Below are 7,640 nucleotides of genomic sequence, written 5' to 3' on the forward strand. Positions count from 1 at the left end.
GAGCGCAGCTCTCAACTGATCACCACCTGGTGGTTAGTTGGATCAGGTGGCGGGGGAGGCTCCCGAACAGACCCATATTCTTGACAATATGACAAAAATACTGATAATATTAATTTTAAGAACACAAACATAATTGTCAGTTTGCCTTTAAATATCCAGTAAAAACTCAACAAATATTATCTCTCAGTTCTTTAATTGTAACAGTAATTCAGAGTGAGGTTCACATTCAGGACGCGAAGGCCTAAGGATCACTCTGACTACCGACTACTGAAGTTGCTCCTATTTTTGGAATTTTTTCACAGTAGATTGCCAAAATCACAATGTGACAATTTCTTATCATATTTAAGATTATACACTGATATTATCATTAACAATATGATATGGCATACCCCTTGTACCTATGAAAATTGCTTAAAACAATCTAATGTAAGAAATACATTTCTGATCTGCTTAATTAATCCAGCAGGTCTCTTTGATCCAACTTTAAAGTTGGTTTCAATAATCTTAAAAGTGCAGGAAATGTCAGCTACTTATGTTTAACAGTATCACCACTGAAACTGAAAGCCGACCCAAGTGCTGTCTGCTTGACATTTTGCCTCGTTATGTTTGCATTTTTTTTCTGAGCTGTGTCTTCCGTTTTCAAAACTTCCTCTTGGATTCGTGCTGGTTACAGTCTGGCACCTGGTCAACACCTTTTTTGCTAAGTCCAAATTTCACTATTGCTTTTGCCTGAAATATCCCAAACACAGCGAAAGAGAATACAGGCAGTTGGCAGGGACACTGCAGAAAAAAAAACAAACCACACACTTTAAGTGGGTCATAAGTAGTGATTGAGAGGGATTACCTCTGAGTCTATGCTTTGTTTTTTTGAGGGAAATTCCACATAGTACACCTTCAAATCTTCCCAATTCATGTCAATTGTAAATCTACATTAAAGCAGCTGCTCCTGTGCCTTTAATTGATTAATTTCTCTTTTCTGCTTTTATTTCCTTCATTGAATTGTCATCTTTCAACTGTATTTCTGGTCCTTTATCTTATTCATATTTTTTTTTACCTAATTTTATTCTATCATAATGATTTAAATATCTTTCTCATGCATTTCTTTGCCTGATGTAAAGCACTTTAAATTGCTCTTTGTTTGAAAGCTGCCCTACAAAAAAGTTGTCTAGCCCTGCCTAATCTGAAAAATTATATGACCCAGCAGTAGGCAAGACACAGGGTTCATTTTTTATTAATATTTAATTTTATTTTTCAGGGTTTTTTTTGTTTTTTTTAAGTTTCATATTTTCATATTTTATAATTTTATGGATGACATTTTATATACTTTATCTTTATATATATATATATATATATATATTTATATATACACACACATATCTTTTATAATGTTAGAGAAGCCACAATGCTTAAGACAAAGTGATTTTTAAAATCTTGATACATTACGTAGTTTTTAGTTTAGTTCCATCTATTTATCGATCTATCTATCTATCTATCTGAATTATTTTGTGATTCACCTGCAACACACACAGGTGAGACAGGTGCAAATACATCATTTTATGGTTTAGTACAAGACAATTACAATTACACTGCTTTACAGTAAACAAAAATGTTTTCGCTGTCTGAACATAGTGCACAGATTATTTTTTTTGCCCAGGTAACAGCTTAACTTGAGCCACTAAAATACATATTTGTCTCTCGGGTACTCGTAACTTTCAGGATTAAATACTTGAAAATTAAGATTTTATGTGAGAAAGATTGGTAAAATCATGTGAGACGTGTATGACACAGCAGAGATTGGACTATCTGAGCTACATAAATTCTTGTGAATGCACAATCATCTGTTGAACTGAAGTGATTCACTGTGTTGTGCACAGGCTCGCCACTGGCTGGCTGCTTGAGCAGGTTACATAAAGAAAACACAATGCTCGGCACAAAATCACACCACAATGAGAACCTTAACAACAATCGTGTTGAATAACACCCAGGTATTGTGTTTGGTTATGAAACCATTTCTCCCATTGTCTCAGGCAGAAAACAATTGAAATCTAGGTCAGTGGGGTACGCAACGGAGAAGAGGTTCCCAACATTTCAGCACAGACAGACACTTGAACCCCCTGACAATAGTCAAGCAGAGGCAGCTCGTCTGCAAAGGCCTATATTGGGTCATTGTTAGACATGTTGTTAATTAGATCTATTATGACCTCAACAATCACATTAACTGTCATTAAATGCACATTAACTACCAACTGTTCAATAATGAAATATCCACTTTATCTTAATGGAGTGATAATGATGACGTGGTTGATTAAGTTTACGTGAAAACATAGCAGAGATTTTTGTATGATAATTAAACTACACAGGCAATTTGTTTTGTCATACAGTGTTAAATTGTACTGAATTAAACAACTTGGTAAAAATTGTAAAATTGTACGAAGAAATAAAACTTTGACTTCATGATAAAATTAAACTCTTTTTCTGTTTCTGTTAGTAAATGTTAATTTATGAACAAAATGAAGGGTCCTCTGTTTTCTCTGCCCGGCTATAATATGTGATGGGCCGTTCCCAGGATGATGTTTTGATGGTCAGTGATACTGAAAGGCTGAATCTTTGACCTCTGAGCTAAATTTGAGGGCTGAAAACACACATTTAACCCCCTGATTGCTTGTGTCAGTACTGGATACCTTTAAAGTATCAACCAAAATAACCCTGTACCAAGTAGTATCAAACTTTATCTAATCAAACACATTAATCTTGCTTTTACCCAGATTTAGAAAAAAAAGACTGCTTGTATACTGTAGCTTTGCTTGCAGCCAATCATCATAGCTTTCTTCAGCTTAATGCAATGTGGGAATGGCCCACTACTGCAGCAGCTACAACTCATACAGTCTTTGGTGTGGTGAAGTCAAGCAGGATTTGATTCACATGAAGCACCCTATACAAACATATACAAGAAATCCTTTGTTCACTGTGCAATATAATGTTTTTTTACTTATGCACTTTTCCCTGCCCTTGTCTTATGACTGTTTTTTATGATTGGTAATTATGTGTATGTGTTCCAGTGTGAACGTTTCTTTTTTTTCACTGCTGGGAGGGGCACTCGCAATTTCATTGTATTTTGATACAATGAAAATAAAGGCTTCTTATATTATCTTATCTTAATAAGCACCCTGAACAATCTAAAATAGACACTACACATTAACCTGCTCATATCAGTTGCTGTTTTCAACACTGCCTTTTTATATGTTTGTGTGTTTTAAATGTGTTTTAAAATGTGAATTGTGTAAGCCTTGTGATGGGAGAATATCTGTCACTCTTGGGATAAACAATAAGGTTTATCTATTCTAGTCTATTCATTTCTATTGTTATTAAAGACCCTTTAAGGGTACTGGCACTGTTATCATAGTTTTTAAATAATATCCAGCCCTTTAATTGGCTAATTTCAGGCTTTGTTAAGTAATGTATTGAAACTACTTCACATGTGCAGGTCAATGCAGCTTACCTGCAAAAAGGAAGGCCAGGTAAAGACGGGAATCTCAATGTGCTTCAGCATCTTTAAGTTGGTCTCTTTGCACTTGTTCACTCTGTCCACCTGCTGCCGGGTAAGACACAGCCTCACACTCTTTGTACCTAAAGTCACAATGAATAGAACAAACAGACACAGAATGAGAAAACCATTTGTTCACATGTACTTTGCAGCAGGGCTGCCGTGCACAAATAAATATAATGTTGAATCCCACTTTATACTGTAACAATGTAACTGTGGAACACTGTTCAATTGCAAACTAAAACTGTCTATCATTAGAGGCCAGTCAACAAGATGCCCCAGGTACAGTAAAAAATGTAAATAACTGAGCTTAAGAAAAGGTGCTCACCATTGTGTGATCCTGTGGGTTCCCTCTGGTGGGTTGAGCCTGCTTTAACAGTATGTCCAGTTGTTTTCACTTGTTCACCTTCCAACATGCTCAACAAATCCCTCAGTTTCCAAACACTGACCTGCTCCATGTCGACCATTAAATATGTTGAGCATGGGATGACCTCAGAATGGAGAATTTGTACATCAGTCGGGAGAAAAGCAAAAGTGGAACAAATTTTAAGTGTGTTAAGTGCAAACAAAACTAGTGTACTGAAAATTAAGATTATACATTTTTCTCATATGTTAAATAGTCTGTACTGAGAAATGCATTACATGATGTAAGTATATGTACTTTTACCCTTACAGCCAAGCTGCTGAAGGCTAAAAAATAAAAAATGTTGCGTTTCTGATCTAACAGAGGAAAATAGACTAAACAATGAACTGAATGCAGCTTCTGTTTGGAGCACCAGACAGCTAAGAGAGGAGAGGAAACAACATTCAGTGATTTCTGTTAACTACTGTCATGCTACAGCTAATTTGAAAAGGCTGACATCTAGTGTCACAATAATGAAATTTCATTCAATAAAGATGCAGTCCAGTCTGGCAAAGTTCTCCTCCTCTGCTGGAACTGCAATGCTCTGCATGATTTGAGCTGTCACAAGGTTTGCAGGCCCTTGAATGTATGAGTGTTTAACAAAGTGAAAAGGGTGACGGGTGTTTTAAAGGACCACACCTTTGGTTGCTTTGGCAAGATATGCTCAAGCCCTCAAACTGCCGGCTTTGCTCCTGCTAGATCGGTGAAGCAGGGTTAGAAATTAGCACCAGTCACCAGCCAAATGCTGGTAAAATAGGTGGCTGCTATATTTGCTTTACTCACCAGCCAAAAAATAAAAGGTTTTTGTTGAGTAGCTGGTAGATTTCACCAGCTACAGTGGCAGGTGGAGGAAAAAGTAAATTTCTAACCCTGAGAAACTAGCTGCATAGTGCACATTCAACTGGATGTGTTCAACTGAAGTTTGATAACTCCATTGACTCCATTCACTTTTTCTTCCATATTTCAGTTATTGCGTTGAGGTGTGGGGCCTATGTGTTACAGAAAAGAGCAGTGCAGGGCTTAAATGAGTAACGTAACACTTTAAAATCCAGTAAGTACTGTAAAACTACAATAATCACTCACCAGTTGTTTTAACACAGGTAGGTAATGACTTTTCAGCCTCCAGAGGAATTTAAAATAGCTTTGTTAGCGTGCCTAAAGGTGCTACACCAATGTGTTGATTGGAGTTTGTTCATCAGGTGGCCTTTTAACTGGATTATTTACAGTGTAACTGAACTAGCCACAAAAAGTTAGTAAATATTTAGTAAATCGGCATTACCACAGACATTATTTGAATGTAAGGATGGTGATTGACTTGATTTCTGTCCTCCAGAAGCCACACTACAAATACACAGGTAGAAAATGAAAAGGGCCACATGGAGGCAGTGTGGGACACGGTTGGAAACACTGAGCTCAAAATTCAAAGTGTAGTTCATCAGACTTAAACCACTTAATCCATTCAAATTGCACTAAATATATTAGATGTGTTATATAAAGATATGGTACAATACATGGTGCAATAAAAGCTCAAGTCACAGCATGATCATCAAAACAAACACTAGAGTGCTTCCAACTGAAATATCAAAAGGTGGTACTCCACTATTCTGATCCTCTCTGACCTTTCCTCTCTGTCTCTCTCTCCTTCTCACGAACATACACACCTGCCACCCATGTGCCAAACAATAACAATTTTTAAAAATCTGTAAAACAGAAAATTTTGTGTCCAGTTTTTTCTGGCCATTTTCATAGTATAGATAGATACAAAAATTCAATTTAACTTAATAATTACCTGTTACTTGTCCCAAAAGAAATATAATAATTACTTCTTGCACCATTTATTAGGCAATAATTATTTTTTACACCAGTTAAAATAAAGTCATCATAGTGGCACTGATATTAAATTGTTCAATATTACCATCATCCCATTGTGCACTAAAAATCACAGGAATGGGCACTTGCACCTTAAAAAACAAACAAAACTCACATTCTTTAACATGTCAAAATGAAGGAAAATTAAACAGGATATAACAACAATACAATGGGATTTTCAAAATTTTTTTCCTCACATTTAGATGAAAATAGTGACAAGAAAAGTAATTTCTGCTTACTTTTATAAAATTAAGTACATTTTGTACAAAATGTAGTCAATTTTGTAGTTTGGGGCTTATTAAATTGGAGAGTGGAGGACAAAAAGCTACTGCTTCTTTGGTCTCACCTACCGACGCCTGCTGTTGCTGCTGTCTCACTGACCTGTTGGCAGAGGCAGAACACTTCCCCCCCTCCTCTCTCTGGCCAAGCCATTAGCCATGAATAATGGTGCTGCTACCATCACAGCCAATTGTCTGGATGAAAAGCAGGCTCTGCCTCACTTACCGTTGTGTGTTAGCTTGTGACCGAACCGCAGGTTCAGGATCATAGTTTCTGATCAGCTCTGTGGTCCAGGTCAGAGCAGGTAAGCGGATGACATTTCACTTCACAGGAAATGTAGTGTAGAGCTGCGCGTTGGTGACCAGTGATGTCAGTGAGTCTTCAGGTTTGCTGAAAAGGACATTTCAATTAATACATCACCCATTACTGAAAAAAATGTAATGCAGTTGCTCCAGATTTTGCATACGTAGATGTCTCATCGTAGGTTATACAAGCAATACTCATGCTAAGTGCATGCCGATACTGTTTTGCACTACATTTGTAATATTATATCTCTGTATATGACTCTACTTGGTGAGATGATTGTTCTATTTACAGGGCAACTGGTGGATACGTGGAGAGAGAGAAAGACAGAGAGAGGGAGGGAGAGGGAGAGGAGAGCAGCATCTGTTACAGTTAAACTCCTGCCGCTGTATCACTGGGAACCCCGCGAGCAGATGTGATGGTTGAGTGATGCAGACACTGGACACAGAGGCACATCATCAGACGCTGCACTGAACAGTATAGTAAGTGTTCCTGCATGATGATTTTACTTGTTTTCTGAAGCTTGTAAGAGACACAAGGGGACTGCAGTGTTGCTCAGAGCTAAGTCTTGGCCAGCTATGCTACTGCAAGACAGAATAATTAAACCTTACAGCATGCAGTGTTCACTTAGTAGGATTTACTTTAAATGCTTCTTTTTTCTAGATAACAGCTGCACTTTGCCATTGTGTCCCTTAAATGTTTTGGAAATATCAGATTCAGATAGAACTTTTTAAGGTTAGTATGTGCATGTGTACTATGCGCTGATTTATAATTAAAACCACACATGCACACACAACTAACTAATTATGTGTAGAGTAGTCATCATCACGTTTTTTTCTCATTGATAAAGCTGAACAGACTATCAGGCTTACTTATCAGCTTTGCCCCGGCTCTCAGCCTCCGCAGCCTACAGAGGGCTGCTGAGTTACTTTAGTGTGTATTGTGACAGCATCAGTTTTTCCTACTTTAGCAAACCAGGCATTTATTATTTGCCTGTTATGAGCCGAGAGCACAGTAGCCAGATGGAGACTGTTGATCTTGTTAGAAAGGTAGATGTGAACAAACCATTACCCGCACCACAGCAAACACAAACACTCAACTACACGCATGTGTGCATACACAAACACACACAGTTTTGTGCAGTCTACCATTTGCTAAGCTGCAGACAGCACACTGGTCTCTGCACCTGCTGCACTTAAAGTTATTAAGTGGTCAGTCATGAAGAATTATTGTGTGCAGCTC

Source organism: Plectropomus leopardus, chromosome 12 (genome assembly GCF_026936395.1).
Source record: "Plectropomus leopardus strain MGB_pleo_1.0 chromosome 12, ASM2693639v1, whole genome shotgun sequence".
NCBI lineage: Eukaryota > Metazoa > Chordata > Actinopteri > Perciformes > Serranidae > Plectropomus > Plectropomus leopardus.